Source organism: Rhinopithecus roxellana, chromosome 12 (genome assembly GCF_007565055.1).
Source record: "Rhinopithecus roxellana isolate Shanxi Qingling chromosome 12, ASM756505v1, whole genome shotgun sequence".
Lineage (NCBI taxonomy): Eukaryota > Metazoa > Chordata > Mammalia > Primates > Cercopithecidae > Rhinopithecus > Rhinopithecus roxellana.
Genome location: NC_044560.1, coordinates 101,950,206 through 101,959,538, shown reverse-complemented (window position 1 = coordinate 101,959,538; position 9,333 = coordinate 101,950,206). Strand labels below are relative to the sequence as shown.

At 46.5% G+C, this 9,333-nt stretch overlaps 1 long non-coding RNA gene across 2 annotated transcripts; it reads left to right on the top strand.

The window, feature by feature from the left end:
* The first annotated feature begins 709 nt into the window (after positions 1 to 709).
* Positions 710 to 8,827, top strand: LOC115892382. 2 transcript variants are annotated; one of them, XR_004052266.1, is made up of 4 exons: positions 710 to 770; positions 1,260 to 1,347; positions 1,736 to 1,845; positions 8,542 to 8,827. It is a non-coding gene; the product is annotated as an uncharacterized LOC115892382 (long non-coding RNA). The 2 variants fall into 2 exon arrangements; XR_004052265.1 differs by lacking the exon at positions 710 to 770 and having other exon boundaries at positions 804 to 1,347.
* Positions 8,828 to 9,333: the final 506 nt, after the last annotated feature.

Below are 9,333 nucleotides of genomic sequence, written 5' to 3'. Positions count from 1 at the left end.
ACTTTCCTAACCAGAGTAATCCCTGGAGATGCAAATCCTCATTTATAAGAAGTTTCCCAAAGGGAGTTAAAGAGAAGATGCCTTATAAAGAAAAGAGACAAAGAGAGTGGGGAAGTGTTTTCAAAGAGCTTTTAAAAGATACACTCATTCTGAGGTTGAATTACAGATATTTTAAGGGTACCAAATTTTATTTCAGATGTAATCCTTTCCTGTGTTTTTGATCATGTATTTCCGTTTTTTCCCTTTTTGATCATTGCCACAAATGCCCATATTTCTCTTTCTGGTGTCTTTCATAAGTGCAATATTTAAATAAACAAGGGATTTTCCCAAAATGCACCTCATCTCCTACTGTTTGTCATTTCCTTGTCTTGCTCTGTAAATAACCCTGCGTCTCACAGCAGAGCTTACACAGAATGGATGTAGGGCAGTCTGTAGTCCTGGGGAGGGCCTTCCCTGTCGTCTCTGCAGCCCAGGACAGGGAGAGGGAGGATTTAGGTCCTGCTGCAGCATGTCTTCAGGAGTGGAGGTCGGCTTGGGACATTTGCATTCATGAGGCAGCTGCAGAGGGTCAGAGCAATAATTGTGCCAGCTGATGTTTGCTGGGGCGTTTACTCCAAGCCAGGTCACACGCTAAGAAATTTAGGTATCGTACCTCATTTAATCCTCACAATACTCACAAAATACAGTTGTTCTTGCTCCATTTTGCAGATGAAGAAGACGAGGCTTGAGAGATGAAGGAATGCAAGAAGGATCTCACAGCTGTCAGAAGGGTTAGATCTTGTATTTGGACTCAGGTCTTCCTGCCCTGGAGCTTAGCTCTCCTACACCTGGTGCTGGGCGCATTAGGAGACGTCACGAGGCTCAGAGATGCCACCCTTCCTAGAACGGGCGCTGTGCCTCTCTTCTCCACACACTGCAGCGGGGACAGGCACTGCGTTTTCAGATAAGTTCCGTGTGCATCAGGGGCTCGGTGGGAAAGAGAGGACACACTCAGATTAGGATTATTCATGGAGGATTCTCCAAAGAGGCTATTTGGAAAGGGAACGGTGAAGGAAAGCACAAGAGAAAATGAACAGAACTGTTACTTCCCCCGTCTGAAGGGGCTGGGTTATTGGAAGCCAGGAGGAGAGTGTGGTAAGAGCCACTTTTAGAGGAGTTTTTACCTTCAGGAGAAAGGGCCCAAGAAGACCCACAGGGAGGTGACCAGGGAATGGCATACTTGGACTACACTCTCTTCTCTTTCTCCACTCTCCTGCTAGGGCTCTGCATTGGATAAACCCCTGCAGGAGTGAGTGAAACTGCCACCCAGGTCTGCCTCCCAGGGCACAGCCCACAGAGAGCTCTGAGGTAAGTGGCAGAAAACTAGCACAGGTGCACTGCGTCTTGCAAAGCACCCAGCCTGTGCTGGCCCTGGGCTGGAAATGGGAAGAGAGGAGACCATAGCACTGCCCTCAAAGATCTTAGAGTCTGTGGAGGAGTCAGGCGGAGAGAGGGGGTGTTCCCTTGGCAAAGGACTCCATGAGCAGATGCAGGCCATGGGCGATGCTCCTCCAGAAGCTTTGACGTTTGCCGCGTGTGCCTGGAAGGAGCGTGCCCACTTTGACATGCCTCGCCTCCTGTTGCCATTGACAACGTGAAGGCAAACTCCTGGGGCCGGGCCTTTTTCCTTGAGATAAAATATGTATAATTCTCTGTTATCAAATGATTATTAAATAAAATCTAATTGAAAAAATAGAAAGAAGAAAAGAGAAATCATTTATCATCCTGTTCTCCAAAGACAACTGTGAACGGCTTGGTGGAACTCCTTCCAGTGGCCTTCCTCGGAGCTCTGCCTCTTTGGATGTGGTAAGAGTCAGATGCGATTTTGAATTTTGAGATTTTGATTGAGCATTGCTGTAGTACTTTGCCATGTTATGATAAATCTTTGGCAAACATAGGTTTTGATGGCTGCATAATACTCTTGCATGAATGCTAGCACAGTTCATATTATAATTCTACTGTATGTATGTATGTATGTATGTATTTATTTTTGAGATGGAGTCTTGCTTTGTCACCCAGGCTGGAATGCAGTGGCGCAATCTCAGCTCACTGCAACCGCCACCTCCTGAGTTCAAGCTGTCCTCCCACCTCAGCCCCCTTGAATAGCTGGGACTACAGGCGTGCGCCACCATGCTGGGCTGACTTTTGCATTTTTTAGTAGAGACAGGGTTTCACCATGTTGGCCAGGCTGGTCTTGAACTCCTGACCTCAGGTGATCTGCCCACTTCGGCCTCCCACAGTGCTGAGATTACAGGCGTGAGCCACCACGCCCAGCCGCCTTCTACTGTTTAAATGTTTAGGTTATATCCTGTTTCGTTAATATTAAATAATGCTATAATTAAAAACTTTGTGTATAAATAATTTTTCCATGTTTCAGATTATTTATCCAGTAAGATGTCTCTAAAATAAAGATACTAGAGGTTGAAGTACTAGCCAAGGGCCAGTCACAGAATAGACACAACTTGGTTGATAACTATTGTTGTTCAGTGGTGAGTGTTTATGTAAAGCTCTTCTGCAATTAAGAACTGCTCCAAAGACCTTCCTCTAGAACAGTGCTTGAATATACTGTGAGCCATGTAATTCTCAATGTTATAATAACCACATTTCAAAAAGCATATGCAATTGAAATTAATTTTAATAATACCTTTTACTGGAACCGGGCACGGTGTTTCACGCCTGTAATCCCAGCACTTTGGGAGGCCAAGGTGGGCAGATCATGTGAGCTCAAGAGTCTGAGATCAAGCTGAGCAACATGGCAAAACCTCATCTCTATAGACAAATACAAAAATTAGCCAAATAGGGTGGTGTGTGGCTGTAGTCCCAGTTACTTGGGAGACTGAGGTGAGACAATCACTTGAGCCTGGGGGGTTAAGGCTGCAGTGAGCCAAGATTGCACCACCGCACCCCAGCCTGGGTGACAAAGTAAGACGCTGTCTCAAAAATAATATTAAAACAAACATAAAAATACATTTTATTTAAACAATTATATCTAAAATATTATCATTTCAACATGTGATTATATGTAATCAATATAAAATTTATCAATGAGATAGTCTACATTTTTTTCCCCATGTAACCTTTGAAATCTGATGTATAGAATTTTATGCTTACAACACAACTCCATTCAAATCAGCCTCATTCTCAGTGTTCAGCGGCCACATGGGTGGCTGATAGCCACTGTGAACGGTGCAGGTCTAGAGCAAGGAACCCACCAGAGATATTTGCCACTGTTGGCATCTTCACCTAGCCCTGAAATCCAGCCACCTTTTAATGCCTCCCTGAGCCCCCTTACTGATGTTCTGGACTGAGGGTGGACCAGGTGGCCAGGCGTGCCATGACTTCTGTACCTGGACATTTTTACTGGTTGTCCTCGTTCCTGCCTTGACCTTAGCCAATCACAGCATCCCTCTATCCCAGTGTGCCTGGCACGGGTTCATTCAGAGACATTGCACACTTCTGGCATGGTAAGCCCTGGGCCTGACCCTAGGGATACAGGTGGACAAAGAGAACTTTCTTGTAAAATTTAATTACAGAACTTGTCAATGTTTTTCGGGTCTAGTGGGGGAAACAGACTTTAATCAAATCATCACACAAATACATACTTTCTAAATGTGGTAAGTCTACAAGGGAAATGTACTTTTAAAGATGCTAACACTGGGTCATGGCATGAGTGGCCAACCCTGAAGGCATTTAACAGAGGTGGCGCAGCCCCTGGCCAGGCTGTCTTGGGGAACATTCACGTGAAAGATGAGAGTGAGATAAGAGGATCTCAGTTTCCTTCTGGTATCCAGGGTCCCTAAGTGACATTAACAGAGTTTCTAGGACAGACAGTAGCTCACCGGTTCCTGTGTCTGGGGCCCAGTCGATCAATTCCTGTTTGTCATCTCTAAAAAGTATTGCAGCCAGCTGGAACATAAAAGTAATGAGGAAACAGGCCAGGCGTGGTGGCCCATGCCTGTAATCCCAGCACTTTGGGAGGCCGAAGTGGGCGGGGGATCACCTGAGGTCAGGCGTTCGAGATCAGCCTCACCAACATGGCTAAAACCCGTCTCTACCAAAAATACAAAATTCGCCGGGCACGGTGGCACACGCCTGTAATCCCAGCTACTTGGGAGGCTGAAGCAGGAGAATCACTTGAACCTGGGAGGCGGAGGTTGCAATGAGCAGAGATCGTGCCACTGCACTCCAGCCTGGAGAACAAGAGTGAAACTCTGTCTCAAAAACAAGCAAACAAACAAGTAATGAGGAAGCAAAGGGTGACTCATTCATTCATTCATGCATTCATTCATTCATTTGTTCCTGTGTTCTTGCAGCAACTCGTAGTGAGTGCTCTGTGGGATGCCAGGCAGGCTCTGCACAGTCAGAATGGCAAAGCCAGCCTTCTCTCTGGCAGATTACACACTGCCAACTGAACACACTTTTCTGGGGAACATATCCACTTAGAGGAAAAATCAATGCTAATAGAACTCCTTATCTGGTTCCAGAAATGACATTGTCCATAGTGGCTGATGCTTTGAGCCCGTGGCTGCTCTGGAAGCATGAGCCCTGCATGGACACAATTTTGTAAGCTCCTCGAACCCGGCCAGATCAATCAATGAGAGGCTGCAACATGGAGAGAGTCTGGGTTCCAGGGGCAAACTGTACCATTCCTCTTCTACCCTGAAACAGGACTGGGACCCTCCCTTCAACCTCCAGCCCCTGGGGACAGGGTAATTTCAGCTGCACCTGATGTACCCTATACATCACTGTCTTCTCCACCAGCTCTCAAATTAAACTCTGATGTATAAAGTTAAACAAAAATGAGATAAAATTTGGCAGAGGTTGAAGAGGGTCAAAGTAGTCCAAACACAAGGTAGACTATTGCTTCTTTTGATTTATGTTATTCTGTACACTTAGAAAAAATAAAATTATAAATCTCCCCGAGACTTTCTCATTGAGAATGAGGCATTGCTAATTTATTTTCAATAGACTCCCAGGGTTTTCAGCTGGGAGGAGCACTATAGCTGTTGTTTGTAGTGAAGATGCCATGGTTTGACCTCGGACGTGGACTGTGATGATGTGAAAATATCCTGCAAAGTTAGCACCTGCAGGCAGTGGTGTTGAAAACCACCCTTCCTCACCTGGCTCATATCACAGACCACAGTGTCTATCCTTCCTTATTTTCTTATTTAATCCTTGCAAACCCATAATGTGTGACACAGAATTCATTGTCCCCTTTTGGCACTTGGGGAAACTGAGGCTTAAAGAAACCACATGTCTTCGGTAAATATTAGCATGTCTAGTAAATGGCTGGGACACAGAAGTGAACAAGATCAGCACCCTCTCCTAGAAACCTTCTTCCAGTACAAGAGATGATAATCAAGTCAAATGACTAAATATAAAGGATGATTATGTGTAGAATTAATTGTGAGGAAATGGAAGTGGGAAAAAGGATAGAGAAAGAGGGGTATAGAAAGCCAAGGGAGGGCCTTAAAAAGGGAATTTTTAACAGTAAGATTTAATTTTTTTTTTTTTTTTTTTTGAGATAGGCTCTTGCTCTGTCACCCAGGCTGGAGTTCAGTGGTACTATCAAAACTCACCGCAGCCTCAAACTCCTGGGCTCAAACGATCCTCTCACCTCAGCCTCTCGAGTAGCTGGGATTGTAGGCACACACCCACACACCTGGCTTATTTTTTAATTTTTCGTAGAGATGGGATCTCACTATGTTGCCCAGGCTGGTCTTGAACTCCTGGCCTCAAAGGATCCTTCTACTTCAGCCTCCCAAAGCACTGGGATTACAGGCATAAGCCACCAAGCCTGGCCCAAGTTACAGTTTTAAAGGATGGTGAAGGCTGCTGTGTGTAGAAACTAACTCAGGGACAAGGGCAACATCAGAGAGACCAGTTAGTAGGCTGTGCTCATTTTCTGGACAAGGTATTTTGGTGAGTTGGACCAGGTGGTGGCAGGAGTGGTGGGATGCAGAGCTTAGAACAATTTTGAAGATAAGGTGTCTCCAAGGGATCTGTTTCTGCTCCAGTGCTCTTTCCATAGCACACCACCTGCAGCCTCTGCTGGTATCACTGCACCAGACTCTGGAGCTGGCTGCTTCTCTGGAGGAGGATAAAGACAGGAATGCTATCTAGGGAGATAAGACAGCACCAGCAGGCATCAGGAGCTTCAGAGAGGAGGGTCCCTAGTCCTGGATGCATATGTGCTTGTGTGTGTCACTTGCGATGTGCATAATCGTCTTCAGTCTTATTTTTTCCAGGTAACTGCAAAAGGTAATTTCCAGCTCATTTAGCTCTGTTCTTTCCCTAAGCTCCTCTAGTCTGGCTTTTGTCTCTGCCATGCCTACCAAAACCACTCTGCTCAAGGCCATGGTCAATGTCTCCATTGCCTAGTGCAGGATCGTCAGAGCTGCTCTGGGACAGATACGCCAGATGCATCAGTTTCCTGGTAGAGCAGAATCTCATTGGGGGCTTGATCCCCCCACAGCCTGACGCTGTGGGATGGATTTCTGCACAGATGCAACCTCTGTGGGCAGAGGCCAGGATGAGGCTTATGTGGCTGTGAAGACCAGCCTTCGATCTGTTTTCTGATGCAACCACAGTGCTGCAGGCTCTGCTTCATCTTGGAGGTTTGATGGGTGCAAACATGAGGGGTTTCTGGGTAGAACTGAGCCCTGGACCCTCCAGTCTCCTCTGTCTGCACAGCTGTATGAGGTTGGCAAAGTGCCAGCCAACTTCAGTGCAACCCTCACCAAGTTCTCAAGGAACAGCCTCTGAAGGTCCTTCTCTATGCTGAGTTCTAGGGAAGGAAAAGGAACTCAGGGAATAGAAGAGCTGATCTGCCCAAGTCATACATTTCTTGGGGGCACAGGAGGACTACATCTCTCATGCTCACTTGCAATTCACTGTGGCCACTCAAATTAAGGTTTACCAGATGGAACATGAGCAGAAGTGATGTGTTCTCCCTCCAAGCCTAACCCATGAAAAACCTACTGGGAACACTCCCCCATGCTCTTTTCCATTCCATGAGCTGGATGCAGATGATGGCAAGGAACTAGCGTGAGGTGGAGCCACAAAACAGAGGGAGCTTGGATCCCTGAATGACCACATGGACATACACATACACCAACGACTGCTTTGTAAGCAAGAAATAAACATCTACTGTATGGAACCTTTACATGGAGGGTCTATTTATTACAGCAGCTTAGCTTATCCTGACTAACACAATCCCTGCTCTCAGGGAGTTTAAAATTGTTTCAAGGAGACAAAATTCACTCATACAATTCTGGAACGATAGTAAGTGGCTCAGAAGAAGGGGGGGTTGTAAGGTTTGGACTTTCAGTTCAGAAGTCACAGGCTGCAGGCCCTTGGGTATTAGACTCTCCCATTGAAGCCCTTTATCTGGAAAATGGTAGACTGGGGAGAAGGCCCTTCTGGAAGGGGACACATTACAGTCAAGGGTTCAAAAGTAGGGCTTGAAGCAAGCAAAGATGAGATCAACAATGGTAATTCCTAGAAAGGGAAAAAAGAAAATCCCTTTAAATACCTAAGAGCTTTGACTGCTGCAGGGATGAGACGAAGGTCAGACTTTCATAACTTCTCTCCTGTGACTTCACACACCTCAGAAGTTCCCTCCCCTGAGCCTGGGTGTGTGGGGAGTTGGTGTCAGCTTGCTGTTTCTCTCCCATGCCTTTTCTCCTGGCTAGGAACCCCACTTGTCTGTTTGAACCAATAACTTAGCTTGGATTTGAATGCTTGATTGGAACAGCAAGTCTCCAGCTTTCTGCAGAGGTCTTTGGGGACAGGAATATGATGAAGTTTCTGAGTTGAGGATTCTAACTGAGACTTCCAGCTCTCAGCTGAACTTCAGACATGGTCTTTACAGTCACAGCTGCTGGCAAGGCCCTGAAAAGTTCAGCTTGGATCTGTCTGTCCCTACCAGGTTCTGGGGGAAAGGGAAGGAGAGCAGGCAGGACACTCCCTAGTTTACAGCCCAGGGATGCTGAGTCCTAGGGGAAAAGGTATTGCTCATCACCCTTGAACCCTAGAAGTGGCAGGACCTCAGGGGAATTCAAAGTTGTCTTCCTCTTGGGAAAGATAAACACTTATGCCACTGGTTCTCCTGTTCCTGGACATGCCACTCCCCTCTTCCCAGACTCACACATCCCCTAAGTGCACCCCAATGAATGGTGCTGCTCTGGGTCCCCCACAGACAAGCACTGGGGAGCAGCCACTAAAGACATGGGTTCTGGTTCCAACTGCTGATTTTGATTAGAGGTGTGACCTTGGCCCTCTTTGTCCCCCTCTCCTCTTCCCCTGTTCATTCGCAACTGTTTTTGTTAATATTCATGGTGCATTATGTAACTATTGTTCACGGTTGAGCCAAGTAGTGTACTAGACTTGCTTGGTTGCTTTCATTCGCCTTTTATTTTCCCTGAAGCCAATGATCAACTCATTCTCATTTGCTTGGTATTCTTTGCACAGATGATTAAGTTCTCCCATATCTACCTGCAGCCTCTCAAGACAATTTTCCACAAGATTGAACAGATCAGAAAATCCACTGGGAGCAGTTCCTTCTTGTTCTTGGAGACATTCCCTCTGAAGGCCTCTGACGTTCCAGTTCAGTTCCCTGTTTGGACAACAGCATAACTATCATCTGGGCTTTCCTTCACCTCCAGCTTGGAGGATTTCTTTACTTCTCTCGTCCATTGGATCCACTGCTTCCTGGAGCAGATGCCTTTCCCTCCTTGATTTCATCCCTTCTTTTATTGGTGCACAGCCCCCAGAAACTGTCTGCTAATGCAGGGATGACATCTGGGGGTTAAGCTAGCAGGACAAAGGAGCTTCTGCCATTTCTCTTCTGGATAATCATCCCCCAACAAACAACAACAGCAGCAAATAAATAAGAAGAATGTGAAAAAGAAATGCAAATTTCATTTTTTACAAAATAAGCAGGCAGACACAACCCAGTACTGCAAAGAGTGGAAAATAGGTGGGAGAGAGCCAAAGGACCTTGCTCTGCTAGGTGTCTGCAGCGGGATAGAAGCTGATCTACCAGGCAGAGACCCAGAGTAGCTCAGGAATCCAAGATGCCACACAAGGCAAGGTGAAGTGTGGCGGGTCACAGGTGGCAGGCCTCCGTGGGGAAGAGCTAGGCCCCCAGGTTCCCACCCCTGAGCCTGACATCTTCCCCTGTCCTTTTGGAAGATGAAAAGAGGATCCAGGTGAGGGCCAAGATGAGCACAAACCAGAAAAAGGGGGATTGGGGAAAGTTTACTCTTGTACACAGGCAGGCCCCCAGCTCTT